Consider the following 17,507-nt stretch of genomic DNA (forward strand, 5'->3'; position numbering starts at 1 on the left):
TGAAAACCTAAGAGAATCAGTAGAAAAACTTTCACACAATTAACACAATCAAAATCAACACAACCAAAATCAACAGGCTTCATATGTGCAGACTATTGGGAGATCGAGTATAAGAAAAGACCCCATTTTCAGTAGCAACATAAAGCAAGAGAAAATGGCTAAGAATACATTTATATAAGAAATGCGTAAGCCTTAGATGAAGGAAATGTTAAGATGAGGACATGAGACAAGAATACATGGAAAGACACGTTAAGCTTTTGGATAGGAAGGCATTATAAATTTAAAAATTTCCATCAGTCAATTTATAAATATTTCCTGATCCCAAATGGGACAATAGATGTCTAGTTAGCCCCCATATGTATTCTCCCATTCATCCTTTTAGCCATTCTGTGTCTAGAAACTTAAGCTGCAGTGGTACCTGTGTGCAGAATTGCAGGTGTGCGTTTGTACCGTTGTTTGTAAGGACAAAAATGAGAAACAACTGACATTTTCATTTGCATCAGTTGGAGACTGGTTAAATAAATTACTGTACATTCACAGTATAGAATGCTTTACAGTTGCTAAGAAAAATATTTATGTACATATGTGCTTGTCTCTGCAGAGCTATCACTGGAAAGGTATCCAGGCGACTTAGTGGAAAAAAAATAGGAAGAAGGTTTACTTTTCTGCTCTATACTATTCTCTTAAACATTTGGTACTGTGTGCATATATTTACCTATTCAAAATAAAATCATTTCTTTAAGAAAAAAACCATAATTAATGAGCCTGAGAGTAGGCCCTCAAGTAGGGCAGGGCACACAGGCTGTTGAATGGTTGCCCAGGTCTCCTTGCTGCTCATGCAGGATTCATCTGCTCTTTATTTACCTACTGTGTGCCCAGCACTGTGCTAGGGTATGCACCTGATATTGGTAATAAAAAGGCAAGTATGACCTATGGCATAATGTGATCAGATGATTTTAAGATGAGAAGGAAATTGATATGGTTAGGCTTTGTGTCCTCACCCAAATCTTACCTTGAATTATAATCCTCATAATCTCCATAATCTCCATGTGTCAGGTGAAAGACCAGGTGGAGGTAATTGAATCATGGGGGCAGTTTCCCCAGTGCTGTTCTCATGATAGTGAGTTCTGATAAGATTTGATGGTTTTATAAGGGGCTCTTCCCCCTTCACACAGCACTTCTCCTTCTTGCCACCTTGTGAAGAAGGTGCTTTGCTTCCCCTTTGCCTTCCACCATTGTAATTTTCCTGAGGCCTCCCCAGCCATGCTGAACTTTGAGTCAATTAAACCTCTTTCCTTTATAAATTATCCAGTCTCGAGAAGTTCTTTATGGCAGTATGAAAATGGACTAATACAGAAATGAATGACTATCATTGAAACTTTTATCACTTTAAAGACAAGAGATCGATTTTGTTCTCACCATTTTCTTGAACAACTACATCTGGGGGTTTAGTACGAAAAATTCAGCACTCTCTGAAACCCATATTCTCTCCCTTCTGGGTTAGGGAATAACATCAAGTCTCCTTCCTTTGAGCCCTGGATCAAAGAGACCTGAGAGGTGATTGATTGTGTAGGCAGAATGGAGACTTGGGAAATGGAGTCACATTCTGCCCTTCATTGTCCCCCAGGAACTATTTATGCGCTCATTGTTTTATCCAATTTTAGGTGTGCTTTTAAATGCACATATCACATACACTCTTCCACTGTGGAAGACACAATCACAAACACTAGCATGAAGAACAGCCCAGCTGACCTCCCTCATCTTTACAATAGGACAAAACAGCTTCTTGAATCCATTGGAAACAGAACCTTTACTACAGAGATGAGACCTTTTCCCATTGTCTATTTATTCATTCACTCAAGAAACATCGGACTCCTACTCTAAAAATTGCCCTTCCTATAGAGGAATGAATTCAAGCTACAGAGGTTCAAAGGCTTAGTGAAAATTATCCAGCAAGCAATGAGAATTTTGAATGTCAACTCCAGGGACTCTTGGTTTTAAATCCATGCAATAAATCATTAAATGACACACAAACAGACACACACACAGCAGCTTAATTAATGTTGAGCAACAGTTTTTTTTTATTATTTCTTATTTGATTTTTATTTGTGATAAGAAAATGTAAAATAATCATTTTTAAAGATTCATGCATAGCCCACTACTCTCATTTTTCCAGCCCTTGTTCATACAAAACTATATTTTCAACAAACTATAGCCAGCACATTTTTATTCTTCTTTTGTGTTTAATATTATGGTATTTTCTATTTTGCTGTATAATCATTATAATCATTGTTTTATGGCCACATAATATTCTATCAAATTGATCTACCAAACTTAGCTATTCCCACATAATTGGACGTTAAATCCTTCTGATATTTTGTTGTTACAGGTAATGCTGCTATAACTTCATGTGCGTAGCTTTTCCTTTCCTTTAAATTATGTCCTGTGAAGAGATTCCCAGGAGTGAAACTACTAAAACATAAGAAAGAGTGGTATAGTTGAGATGAAATTAGCATTAGGAACAGAACTGAAGACAATGACTAGCCCAGCAAGGGCCCATTCCTCTGCAGGGAGAATTCTCAACCAGATATTGACTGGTTTAATTGATTTTGTGGTGTTCCTGCTCATCATGAATATATCCACAATAACCACATCAGGTGAGTCACTGTTGGATAATTCTTAACATTTACAATGAGCAATGTCGATCCTGCAGCTGTATCTTATTGATCTCCTTCGATACTACTCTTGTTGGTCTGTGCTCCTCCTATTTTGTCTACAGATAAAAAGTGTAGAGTCATGGAAGAATCCAGGATTTAAAGATTAGAGGTCTGGACTGAAGTTGTCTTCTACTTAGCACGTGTATGATGTTAAGCTGATCATTTACCTTGTTGATCCTGCAAAATGAAGCCTGCCTTTCACGGTTGTGGAAAAACTCAAAAGAGTCAATACATGTGAAAATATTTTTTTTAAAAAAGCAACATATACATACATCCTTCAAAATTTTTTTTTTTAATTTCTGCTATATGGAGTGAACAGAACCAATCTAAAGCAGGATATAACCCAGTCAAGCGAGAACACTGTACTCAGCCTAGAGTACAGTGACTCTCAAGAGGTACCTGGTAATTCAGGTAGATTTCTTAATGTAAAAAGGAGTATTTTCAATTTCTGGTTCTGTAGACCTGCCTTCCTCAATCTTCAGGATGGTCTCAGACACTTGGGAGAACATGAATGCTTGAGATGCAAAGTGCTTCTATTTAACTTCTATTTAATCTGCTCAGCTCAGCAAAGCTGAGGGTAAATACTCTAAAACATCCAAGGGTTTGTCTAGAACAACTTCCCCAATTTGGAGAATTGCACACCAGCCAGAGCTTGCTTGGGATGGCCTTAGCCACAGTCCTCCTTCCGCTGCCTGGCCCCTGCCTGTTTCACATCCTCCGCCCCTAAGCAATGTGGCAAAGCAGATTCCAGTCCCTCCTGAATTCCCCAAAGGTGCATTTCAATATGAACCCCCTTGATTTGCCATTCTTTTTTGCCTCTACCTAACTTTAATGACTTTTTCCTAATTTTTACCAATAGTTTCCACTTGGGGCTTTTATTATTTAGATGTCTTCTTCTTACCTCATGTATTTGCATTTCCTTTGTAGAAGAGAAGGGGAGAGTGGCAGTTCCTGATTACTTGAGAACTTCAGGGTGAGTTCATAGTGCTTCTAAAACACCCTCTTCATTTACTAACCCTTAAAAGCAAGGCTGAGACGCAGGCATTGATTTCTGCATTCTGTGAGGGGCTTCTGCTCCTAGCAGGACAACAACATCTGTAACAACTACAAAGCCAGGAGCACCAGGAATGCACACTTAGGTCTGCATTTGTCCGAGCCTTCAGTACATGAAAACCCCATGCCACCGTCTTTCTTTGCCTGGATGGAAGCAGCAGATGCTTTGTGCTGGCCCAGAGAGTTCCTTTTTTCACAAATGGAGTGAATAAGAACACTTGACAGAGGAACACAAGGAGAACTGAAGGGAAGTTGATAATACTCGCTTTGGGCAAAAATGCACTCTTACAAAATATGGGAGGAGGGAATGAGAAAATAACAATGAGGCCAGAGGGAGGCAAATGACATGTTGCAACCTGTGAGAAAAAAAGAAAAAAATAACAAGTTCTTTATGTAACGGCGTGTACCACACAATGCACAGAAAACCATCTCTGATTTATTAGTTTCCCATGAGGGAAGTTGGGAAATGCAGAAGGCATGCATTAAAGGGTTGTCTTGCTAGGCAGGGTTTTGACTTTTAAGGACAAGCATAGAAAGGCATCTCTTCCTGAACTAAGGAGCTGACAATTACCAGGGAGATGCTTGCCTTGAGATTTCACCAGAGTAAAGGCATCTGAATATTTTGTGCCTAGGAAGATCTGAGTCCTTCCTGATAATGAGGAAACTGCGAGGGAGATTCTCAGCTAGTCTGCAGTGTCATGGTGAACTTGTTTCTTTTGTGTTCCAATGCACTCCTTATGTTTCTGTCCCACTAGCAGGCAGGAGGCTCTGGGGCAAGGCAGTGTTGGGGTCTCAGGCCTGGTCCTTGTTCTCAGAGTCGGCCCTATGCCGGGTATCCTGTACAAAGTTCCAAAGGCAGGCAGGGCACCCCTTCCTTCCATAAGGTTTCAACCTTAGTAAAATCTCAGCCCAAATTTTAGGTTTGGGAGGGAAAAAAAGTCTGCCCTAAGAATTGATAGCCTTCTCTCAGACAGGCTTGGGGTCAAATTTACTGACTCTGTGGTCCAGAAACCCCCAAGCTAAGAGACACATGTGAAAAATGGCCCTGGCAGGGGAAGGATTGATCTCAAGCAAGTATCACTGGGGGAGATTAATTCGAGTAGCCACAAGGGGAATTAAAAACTGATTCAGTGGGGGAGGGTGGGGACCAACATTAAATCATTTAGGTGCTCTCCCCAGCCCCACCCTCTCCCTACTCCCCCTTTCCCTCTCTTGTTAAATCTCTTCCTTGTAGAACCATTATTCATTTATGATGGTCATGGGAAATCTTCTTAGCCACTAAGAAGATTGCTATAATCGCTCTCAACCTGCCTACACCCTATTTTTCACTTTGTTATGCTATCAAGAAAATGTGACTCACTCTTCCTTGATATTTTTTCTCAATCATAATGAGATCCCTCTCTCCTGTAGAGGAAGGAAAGGATTTTCTTGAATTACTGAAAGACTTTCCAAATTAGGAAAAACATTAGCAAAGGCAGTCAGAATGAAAGCTTTCTTCCCCAGACATTGCCTGGGGCAGGCATGTGATGCCCCCACATCAGCCACACAAAGTTATTGGGGTAAAAATGTATGGTTTGGTTTTGAAACATGACAGAAAGCTGGACAGATCTGTCATGATGGGCATTTTCCACATGCCCATGACAAGAGGGTTATACGCATGGACAGAAGGGCTGAAAGATTCATTATTATCTATATCACTACCAGAAAACTATGAAGCTTGACTATGGAGACATCTGTGATATTTCACAAGGACCCAGTACTCAGGCATGACTGCACCGTTGGGCTCCTGTATCACATACTCACTCCATAGCCTCCATGGTACGGTTTCTGTTCCCACCACTTCATTAACATTCTTTTCACACATGAGCTGCCAAATCCAACAGCGTTTTATCTGCCCTCATTCCATTCTACATTTTAGTAGAAATGTGCAGTGTGGAAACTAACCTCTTGCTTGTTGAACCTCCTTTTTCTCTTGGGTTCCATGGCACTCCATTCCCAATAGTCTTATCCTACATCCATCTTTCTGCATGATAACTCTTTCTTGTGCTTAAAAGATGGATACTCCAAGTCTCTGTCCTAGATCTCTTCTCTCACTGGGCGATTTAATCTGTTCTAACAAGTTTTACAACATGTCCATAGTGATTATTCCCAAAGATATAATATTCATTGGCAATATTCATTGGACACTCACCACATGTTAGGTACTGGATTGAATGCAAAATTCAAAGTTGTGTATGGTTCAGTACCCTCTAATCATTCTCCAGTTATGCCTTCTTTTCTGAGCTTTGATTCTGCTGGACATTTCCATCACCACTGTTACTGAACTGAACTCGAGTTTGCCCACCTGGGGCAGCAAAGTCAAACACTGACATTGGGATTTGCAGGGAGGCAACATGAGGCATTTATTGTGGAGCATCAGGTGAGGACTATCAGGCAGCTTATGCTTAAGACCCCAACTCCCAGATGGCTTATGAATAAGGGTTTTTGTTTGTTTGTTTTTGTTTTTTTGTTGTTGTTGAGACACAGATTTGCTCCTGTTGCCCAGGCTGGAGTGCAGTGGCGCGATCTTGGCTCACTGCAACCTCCACCTGCCAGGTTCAAGTGATTCTCCTGCCTCAGCCTCCCAAGTAGCTGGGATTACAGGTGCCCACCACCACACCTGACTAATTTTTGTATTTTTAGTAGAGATGGGGTTTCACCATATTGGCCAGGATGGTCTCGATCTCCTGACCTCATGATCCGCCCGCCTCGGCCTTCCAAAGTGCTGGGATTACAGACATGAGCCACCGTGCCCAGTCATGAATAAGGATTTTTAAGGACAGGAAAGCAGAGATTGTGGGCAAAGTTGTAAGTCAATATATGGAGGGTATACATTGGTTTGACCTAAAAAGCAAGGATACCTCAGAGTGGGGGTTCACAGGCTATAGGTGGATTTAACAACTTTATGAATTGCAATCGGTTAAGGAAGAAAAACTTGTTTAAAAATTTGGGTCAGTAGGAAGATGCATTAGGTCTGGCTCCTGGGTGTGACCTCCTGCGGGCCCCTGAGGAAGAACCCAGTTTCCCTTATCTGAAGTCTCTGTGCCAGCAGGCCACATCTTTCATGTGGTGGGAGTCCGGGTTTCTGAAAAACAACTCAGGGACATATGTTAAGATGCTGTCTTTAGTTTCTATAGGGAACCAAATATTTCGTGATTAACTTTCTGGCGATTGTTTAAAGTTACGACTACCTTCTTGTTTCTCAGGTTGCTCACTTACTTCTCAAGGATAAGGTGCCTAGAATTTCCCAGGAAGGAACTCAAGATTTTCCTTTATTTCCAAGCTTGGTGGGGCGTGCCCAGCAGCCCCTAAGAAGGGTCCCTGCTGCATCTCACTGCCTTATAGACATCTCAAACACATTGTGTCTAAAACCAACCTGATTTTTGTTTTTTCTTCTCACAATTTTGTTTTTTCTGCCTACCATTCATCTGTTCCTTACCTCGGTTCTTGGCATTTCCGTTTTCCAGGAGACACTAACTGGAACCCTCTCAATTACCTTTTGTTTCTTCTTCCTCTTCTCATATTCAATCAGTCAAATCCTAGTGCTTTTAGCAGTTGAAGTTTTTCTCTCATTCTGTCTACTCCGTAGTTTAGATTCTTTCTGATCATCTAAATTCATGGTCAAACTTACCTTTCTAAACCAATGGTCAGATCAGGCTCAGAAACCTCCAGTGATTTTTCTGTTGCCTAAAGAATAATTGTTTTATTACAGAACAATTATCTGTCATCAAACTATACTTTCAGATTCATCTTGAATACCTCCTTTCTGTGTTTTGTTTTGTTTTGTTTTGTTTGAGACAGAGTCTCGCTCTGTCGCCTAGGCTGGAGTGCAGTAGCGCCATATTGGCTCACTGCAACCTCTGCCTCCCTGGTTCAAGCGATTCTCCTGCCTCAGCCTCCTGAGTAGCTGGGACTACAGGCACATGCCACCATGCCCAGCTATTTTTTAAATATTTTTAGTAGAGATGAGGTTTCACTGTGTTAGCCAGGATGGCCTCCATCTCCTGACCTCGTTATCTGCCTGCCTCAGCCTTCCAAAGTGCTGGGATTACAGGCGTGAGCCACCATGCCAGGCCGAATACCTCCTTTCAATTGCTCCGGATGACTGCATTCCTAACTTTCCATCTGTTTTCACGTAGACCTTTGTTCATATCTGAGCTGTTAGCCTTGAATCTTGGTCTTTACTCATATAAATTATGCTCATTTGTTAAGAGTGTGTGGGAAGACAATCAAGTATGAGCCCTAGATGTTTGGCCTAAGGAAGTGAGCAAATGGCAATACTATTGGCTGAGACAGAGAAGGTTCTAGCAAAGAGAAGATACTTGTGCAGAGGTTGCGGGGGGCAGGTGGGAGTGAGGGGGAGTATCTGTAGTTTGGCCATGTTGAGTGTGAGACTTTGATTAGACATGCAAGCAGAGATGCTGAGTAGGCAGTATGAGTTTAAATTGAATTGCGGCTGGGCGTGGTGGCTCACGCCTATAACCCCAGCACTTTTGGAGGTCAAAATGAAAGAATTGCTTGCAGCCAGAAGTTTGAGACCAGACTGAGCAATATAGGGAGATTCTGTCTCTAAAAAGAAAACAAGAAACAAAAAGAAACACCTGGGCGCGGTGATGCATGCCTGTAGTCCCAGCTACTTGGGAGGTTGAAGTGAGAGGATCACTTGAGCCCAGAAGTTCGAGACCACAGTGAGTTATGATTGTGCCACTGTACTCCAGGCTGGGTGACAGAGCAAGAACCTGTCTCAAAAAAAAAAAAAAAATAATAATAATAGATCTGGGGAGTTTTATAGATTATATTTACAGTCACATAACTATGTAAGACCAAGTAAGGATAGAAGAGTATTTAACAGAGAGAGAAAGCCAATGAACACAGCAATGGCTACTCTAACATTTATAAGTCTATAGGGGAAGTAAATCCAACAAATGACCTTGAAAAGGCACAACTGAAAAGGTAAGAGGAAAACAAAGTGTGTGTGTAGAGTTCTAGAGAAGAAAACATTCAAAGAAAGAGCAGTGGTCCGCCAGGGAGCTTGAATAAGAGGAGATAATGTGCTGACTACTGACCTTAGCCAGACATAGATCATCAATGACTTTGGTAGGAGCAGAATCAGTGGGAAAGTGGGACAAAGCCAGGATTAGTGTGCTGGTAATCTGGCTCTCCAAAACACAAAAACAAAATCCTGATTTATAGCATTTGCCAATTTCCATGAAATAAATATTCCCAAGGAGCTAGTTTCAAGCAAACAGCATGATGTCACTGAACCTGAAGATGGGAAGAGATGCTGCAATGCGTTCTTGCCAGCAACTCCAGCGCACATGGGACTGAAGCCTGACTGTGTGGACACAGGACAGGAGAGGAAGTCATGGGAGGCAGCAAGAATTAACCACCTTTGGGAGGAGTTTTGATCAAGGGTCAGTAACCTTTCAGATGATTTGCACAAATTATCTTAATCCTAACAACAACCCTGCAAGGTAGTTACTACTATCCCCCTTCTATAGGTGAGAAGACTTAAACTTATGGATGACTATGCAGAAGGAGGCTATGTTGGATTCCCTCAGTCCAGATATCAAACCAAGTAATGTTAACAGAAAATAGAAACATCTTACTTCCCTTTTCTTGGTGCCTTGTGATTAAAATAGAGCAACTTTTAGCTAATGCTCAAGCTAATCTTTTTCTCCTTCTATTGAGTATTATTCACTATTTAGATAGACACAAAAAGAAGACATCAACAGAAGTAGCTTGTGTTTAACATGATGAAATTCTCATAGGCAGTCCTTGAAGCAATGTGAGCCGATGAGCATCATACTGTTAATTTGTGAATTGTTTAATTGGTACTTGGCAACAGAGTCCATCTTTGACAAGGCTGCAACTTCCTGAACGTTTATATTTAGGATCCTCCTTCTTTCTACATTATTTTCTCTCTTTAAGCACTTCCAATCTTCAACCTAGATACCCAGTACTTTTGCTGCAGTCTGATTTCTCATATATCTAACCTTGTTGTCTAGGAAGCTGAAGACCCACCTGGAATGTGAATAAGGTAAGTCCCTTCCTAAAATGCCAGTGAAGTTGGATTTTTGTGTGGTGTTGTTGGACCTAAGGAAAAACTCGTGGAAATACAAGAAGGTGTTGTTCAATTCAGTTCTTCCTTGGGTCTGGAGTTTCTGGAGGAGGAGGAGGAAAAGGAGGAGACAGAGAAGGAGGAGGAGGTAGGAGGTGCTTCTCTTCCTCTGGTTCACAACCCTCACATTCCCTCACATAGATGGGAAACCTGAGCAAAATACTCCAAAAACTGAATAAAAATTAGTATATTATTTAAGAACCAATATATCAAAACATCTGCTTAAATAACTGTCTTTCTTTTTAGAGTTTTCAGGTGACGGCAGCCTTATTTTAGGGAGCCTAATTCCTCTTCTGAAATTGTCTTCAGATTCAATTTTCATACCACTTGTGAGTACCAATCTCCCATCTAGATGGTCACCTCCTTTTTTAACTTGAGGGTGTGTTGTTCACTTTGATCAGCTTCCTAATAGTAATAATAGCTATGGAATATTTTCAGACACTGTCTTAAGCATTTTAAATGTATTACTTTATTTAATTCTGGGACGGTCTTATGACAGCAATCCTATGGCAAAAGTAATCAGTCGGAAAAATGGAAACCTTGCTAAGCATTCTAAACAGATTGTGATTTAATATAAGGAATTTCCAATTGAGAAGGGCTAGAGAATAAAACCTTAAGAAAGGCCACTACTAACTTTCAGGTTTACCATGTGGCCTGGGGAATCAGGAAATTGCTGCTACTGCTCATGTTAGGAAGTTACAAGAAGCCTTCACCAATGGTCATAATCAACCTACAGCACAAATGAGAGTGGGTTTAAGGAGAGTCCCTTGAGGTCACAGTGCAGCCTCGTAATGCCTGGGCTCCACACATCCCTGCACTACCATCCACCACCAGCAAGCTAATATGGATTCAGTCTCCCTGTCCAAATTTCAAATCAGAGCATCTCATTCCGTTTCTGAGAAGCCTGGAGACAAGGTAACCTGGGAAATATTCTTTCCTGTGATGTGGGAAAAATATTAGAAGAGACTAGAAACGAAAGCTGGTTGCAAAACATATCCATCACTGTTATTGCTCCCATTTTTAGGTGATAAATTGCCACAGAAATTAAATAGTACAGCCACGCTTTGAATACAGAGCTTCCCCAATCCAAGCTCATACTCGTACCCGTTAAAATGTACTTGGCTGTGGTTGACTTTAGGTTGTTTTCAATGAATACATATGCCTTCAAAAAATAGCTATGAAGCTATTAAAGGTTTTCAAAAATGGTTCTGAAGTGAACTCCAAAAGAGGAGCTCCAAAAATGTTTTGCATTACAGTGGTATCATTAGAGAAAAACAAAAGTCTTCCCAAGCTGTTAGAACCACTCTGGGGCTGTATGAATTATGAAACTTGCAACAGCTCAACGTTTCTGCTTAGACAAGACATATAGCATCTCTGCTCACATCCCCTTGGTCAAAGTACATCTCAAGACCAACATCAGTGGAGTAGGATGGACAGTTCTCATTGGAGGTACGCAAGTCCTATAGCAGTGGGCAGTATAGAAAAGTGAGAAGTGGCCAGGCACGGTGGCTCATGCCTTTAATCCCAGCACTTTGGGAGGCCGAGGCGGGTGGTTCACTTGAGGTCAGGTTGAGACCAGCCAGGCCAACATGGTGAAATCCTGTCTCTGCTAAAAAACAAAAACAAAAACAAAAACAGATAAAACCCACAAAAAAAAATTAGCCAGGTGTGGTGGCACACAACTGCAGTCTCAGCTACTTAGGAGGCTAAAGGCACAAGAATCAATTGAGCCTGGGAGGCTGAGATTGGAATGAGCCGAGATCACACCACTGCATTCCAGCCTGAGTGACAGAATGAGACTCTGTCTCCAAAAAAAAAAAAAAAAAAAAAAAAAAGAAAAAGAAAAAAGAAAAAAGAAAGAAAGGTGGTTAAGTAAATATTTGGAAACAGAAAATAATTGGTTGCAGTAATGTATCAAAAAATAGTAGGAAAGGAAGGAAACAAAATAGCTAAGGAACAAGTACGATAACAGCGAAATTGAAAAGTAAAGGTGTTTTCCAAAAGATGAAAAAATAGAAATATATCACTTCGTGCATTAGATACAGAACAAGATTAAAAAGAAAGACTTCTCTTAACTGAAAAGGAAAGAGACTTTTGGGACTGAAAATACAGGAGTTTTCAAAGCCCCCTTGGATGTCAGCCACCTAATTAATGTCAAAAGCAACACTTTGCAAACCACACATACTGAGTCAGGGAAGAATATAGTTAAAGATTGTTCAGATTAATTACATGTGCTCAAATCTACAAAACCCAGTCATTTATATATAAGGTTGTTCAAGGGGCTAGCTGAAATTATCCAAGAGCCATAGAGTTAATCTTTAGAAAATTATAAAGGACAAGCATATAAAAGAAGAAAAATATACTGCATATCATTTAATTCCTTTTTCTTTTCATTTATTTTAGTGTGATGGATAAAGTCATATAGCAAAACACTTCTTACTGTTTGCTTCCAGAAGAATTATGACCATGGACTAGTTCCAATAATACAGAATAATATATTATGACCAAGTGGAACTTACTCCAGAAATGCAAGGCTGGTTAAATATCAGTAAATTCATTAATGTAATTCAATATATTATTAGATCTGAGAGGAAAAAAAAAACTATATGATGTAGCTGTAGATGCTGAAAAAATATTTGATGAAATTGACACCATTTATGATTCAAAACCCTGAAAAAAGTAGAAGTCAGATATGTCTTAAATAAACAAAATAAAAAAGTATCTCAGTATCTGTCCATGATAGCCCCCATACTAGCATCTTATTTAATGGAGGGACACTGGAGACATTCCTGCTAAGGTCAGAAGCAATAAAGTCACTACTATTTCATATTGTATTTGAAGTATTAGCCAACATTTTAACATATAGAAATCTAATAGTCTTTATACACAGAAATAATAACCAATTAAAAGATATAATGAAAACAAAGACCTCATCTACAATAACAAAAAGATGTATAAAATACTTAGATATGATTTTAACAAGAAATGTCTAATAACTATATAAGGAAAACTTGGAAACACTCCTAGAAGACATGAGGACCAAATTAAACAGATGGAAAATTATACTGTATTCTTGGATAGAAAGATCTGAGATCACTGGAACTCTGGGAGTGAAGACCAACTCTGCACACATTGCCACCCTGCCCTGGCCTCAGCAAAGGGATGATGTGGGAGGACACATTTTCATCTACTGCCCCTTCGTTAAGTCCTGTGACTCTGTACCTGAGTGACTGTAGGGTTAAAAAAAATGAAAGGGAATGATTGTAGCTATAAGTTATCCTGGGTGCTAAATATGACTATTCTTGGAGTCCAAGAGAGAAGAAAAACAAGAAGTTAAAATTTGTATGGGGGTGCTTTCACAGTCTTGCCTCCTGTATTGAAATCTGCCCTCTTTTTTTTTTCTTGGAAAGAGATCCACTTTTTTCTATCTTAAGTAATAAAAATTATATTTTTCTTTTGGAAAAATCCTGCCATCTCACAGGATTAGGACCCTACTTTCTTCTACTGCCTAGCTCAGTAATCCACTGTAGTCTCCAATTCTGAACAATGCAGTGAAGATACCATCATTGGAGGTAAATAGGTGTGGTGGGATCTTCACCAAAGCGGTTGGGCTTTGTCACTTCAAGTTCACCACTGAACACCTGCCCGCTCCAACCCCATGAGCTCTCTCACCTGCGCTGAGGGGTACATATGCAACTTGATTCTTTCTGTGACCCTCCAGTGGACATCTACTAGATAAAGCATGCCGGCTTGTATCACAGAGTTCACAGTTTAAATCCACAGTAATTAAAAAAAAACATTTTCTTCAATGCAACATAATTTCCAGAAGTTCCCTTGCCTGTAATGGAGATAATGCTCATGAGGAAGAATAGCAGTTCTGCCTTGTTCAGCCTCCTGCTTTCAGGCTGAGCCCAGGCTCCTCTGATCCACAGGAAACAGCCTTTAACATCGTGCCTTTTTCAACAACACAGCCATCGACTTTCAGTGGTCAACTTTGGGCAGTAGGTAGATCTGGCCAAACAGAAATGGCCCAGGGCCAGATTAACTCCCAGTGGGATATAGTCCCCCATTCATCCCTGTAAATTGACAATGGCACTTGGTAAGGGGATGTATATATATATTTTTTCCTCTAATTATACATCACAAAAGATATAGAAGGGGACTTACCAAAATGTGTATACTGATTATTGCCAGGTGGCAGGAAAAAGAAGAGAGTTTTTTTCTTCTTCTTTGTGCTGAGTTTTGCTGATTTTTCTGCAATAGCCCCGGCTTATCTTGCAATTAAAAATAAGTTTTAAAAGGAGAAAATGAGGAAGAACAAAGCTAGGGAAAAGAGGATGCCTCACTGCAGGGAAGCTTTGTTCGTGCACAAGCACCATCAAGGGAATTTGAGCAAACCAGCGAATTAAACAGTAAAAGCCAAGGATAAAACAAAATTGGCTGTAATGCCAGTGCTATATGTTAGGTTTTTCAGTTTAATAAATACTTGTTGAGCTCCTAGGATATGCCAGTGGCAGGAAACATAAAAATAATTAAGACACATCCTTGAGTTCCAGGGTATTATGACTTGGTGCGCTACCTCTGTGGTCTCTACTCTTTTCTCTACGTGGCCTCAAAGCTTGGATTCACACATTCTCCCTATATTGTTGCTTCTCCGTAGTTATGAGTTAAGAATGTACGTAATGGACAAGGCAGCCACTTGGGGCTGGTGCGTTTGGGGTTCTGCAGGCCCAGTTGGTACTCGACTGTGATAGTTTCCACCCAGATCATTGCACATATATCATTAGGGAATTGCATTCCACAGTGAATTTTATTTATTATTTTTTAATGTTTGAAATAATTTCCCCATAGGGCAAAGACTTTGTCTTTTTTTTTGAGATGGAGTTTCGCTCTGTTGCCCAGGCTGGAGTGCAGTGGCACAGTCTCGGCTCACTGTAACCTCTGCCTCCTGGGTTCAAGCGATTCTCCTGCCTCAACCTCCCAAGTAGCTGGGACTACAGGCATGCATCACCACGCCCAGCTAATTTTTGTATTTTTTAATAGAGACAGGGTTTCACCATATTGGCCAGGATGGTCTTCATCTCTTGACCTCGTGATCCACCCACCTCGGCCTCCCAAAGTGCTGGGATTACAGGCATGAGCCACCGTGCTCGGCCGACTTTGTCTTTTTTGAGGTTGAATCCCCAGCATATAAAACAACGTCCAGCATGTAGACAATCAATCAATGCTTGTTAAATGGAAAAAAAATTACTTTAGCAATGGAAGAATGGAAGTAATGCCCTTATGTTTGACTGTGTTTTATCTATATCATTGGCCCTGGGGCCTACTCAGGAATTCTTGTGAAGTAATAAATTCTAAGCTGCAAATTACTTTCAAATATAGTGATTTTTAAATAAGTAATAACTTAAATGTGTAGAGGAATTGACATCATGGTATGCCAACAATCCCTTGTTAATTTTGATGTTGGTGGGAGTATTTGGTGTATGATCTAGCGCTAATCGTTTTTTATATTTTAGATATTCTCATAAAGTAACAGTTTGTTGTGTGTGTCCTCTCTCTAAAGAGGGTAATAATAAAATGGCCCTATAGCAATGTGGAGTGTGGAGAGACAGTGAAGGTAGACTTCATGGAGGAGGGGACATGGATGAGGATTAGGAAGGAAGGTAGTTTCTTGTCTACTTTACAATCTAGCCAATGTGAGCTTCCCAGTCCTGATGGACTGGGTCCTGCTCTAGGATGACCACCTGACACTGGTTTTATTCAATCTTGCTGCAGGAGTCTTCCTGAACCTTTTGTTCACAACCCCAATCAGTGGAGAAAGGAAGTGCGCTTTCAGCTCCTCTCCAGAATCCCCGTGGGTGGTTTCCCTCCACCATATGTTCCTCTGAAGCTGTGCTGCCCAGCCACTTGCCTTGGGGCTTGGTACAAATGCATCTTGGAAGTGAAGTGCTGGGGAAGACGAAAGTGCTCTTTCCAGATGGCACCAAATTAGCCTCTTGAGATCCACATTTGCCGGGAATATGCTTATAAGGAAAGCAAACAAAGGAGTCCCTGGAGATTGTAAACAGTCTAGGGCCTTGGAAGGGAAATGGGGGAGGTAAGGAAGAAAGCTGGGGGAAGAGGCTGGAGAAAGCAGTAGGGCAAGGGAGGGGGGGCATCTATCCCAAACCCACCCACAGCCAACTCTCGCCTCCTCCTGGCCATTCACAAGGAAGCCAGTTTCATTGCCAGACAACACACATATATCAGTGTGATTTAAAAATAATGATCTGATTAATTTAAATGTGAATCTGATTGCCGGCTCTAACAATGCCTTCAAGAGCTTAAAAAGAAGTCTTGCTTTTCTTACATAGCTAGTATTTATTTTGTGCTTACTATGAGTCAGGCATTATCACATTTAATTCACTAAGTCACACTAAGAGGTAGACATGATTACAATGTCTATATTACAGATAAGGACACAAAGGTTTAGAGAAGTTTGAAAAAGGTAAAAAACGTATCTAAGATTACACTTCTAGTAGATGGCAGCTCTGAGCTGTATACCCAGGGTTGCCAAACCAAACTCAGTGTTGATCACCTCAATGCTCAACTGCCTCTGTGTAGCGGAAGCACTGCCTTCTGCCCTCTGCCCTCTCTGCTTCCCAGAATCATCACCCTTTTCTGTGAGTTCTTCCTTATGGGCTGAGGGACACCAGGCCCTTCGTAATCCTGATCTCTCTCCTCAGGTTCTCAGTGATCTAGTGCTTCACACTATACTTGATCGTGTCTCCCAGCTTCTGTTGGGTTGATTGTTGTTTTCTTTTTTTTTTTTTTTTTTTTGAGACAGAGTCTTGCTTTGTCGCCCAGGCTGGAGTTCAGTGGCCAGATCTCGGCTCACTGCAAGCTCCTCCTCCTGGGTTCACGCCATTCTCCTGCCTCAGCCTCCCAAGTAGCTGGGACTACAGGCGCCCGCCACCTCGCCCGGCTAGTTTTTTGTATTTTTTAGTAGAGACGGGGTTCCACCGTGTTAGCCAGGATGGTCTCGATCTCCTGACCTTGTGATCCGCCCGTCTCGGCCTCCCAAAGTGCTGGGATTACAGGCTTGAGCCACCACGCCCGGCCGTTTTCTTTGTTTTATCAAGAATGACAAACAAGAAGCTGTGTTGGGTGAGTGTCCCCAGAAGCTGATCCTGACACAAAGATTTGGGTGAAAGTGCTTTATTTGGGAGGTGATTCCTGGAAGCATCTGTGGAGGACTGGGGAGGTGAGACAGACAAGAAAGGCATCCAACGGTGACTGCCATGGGCAACTGAGACTCAACTTGCTGGTGAACTCTAGGAGAGGCTGCAGAGCACACCTGAGAATTTTCCCCTCTGAGGGGCGAGGATGTCAGGGATATTTATCTTCCCACTCTCATCTATCAGAGGGATTTACCTCACAGCACACCCAGCCTCCCCCATGTGCAGATCAAGAGAACGTGCCTAGGCAGAGGTTGCAGGTGCTTGCAACAGGATGCACTGGAATACAGAGCTCCATGGGGCTGAGCAGGCAGGCCCATGGAGCTCTCTATTCCTACATCTGTAGCCCTGGGACTCCCT

This window comes from Chlorocebus sabaeus, chromosome 25, assembly GCF_047675955.1.
Source record: "Chlorocebus sabaeus isolate Y175 chromosome 25, mChlSab1.0.hap1, whole genome shotgun sequence".
NCBI classification, from domain to species: Eukaryota; Metazoa; Chordata; class Mammalia; order Primates; family Cercopithecidae; genus Chlorocebus; species Chlorocebus sabaeus.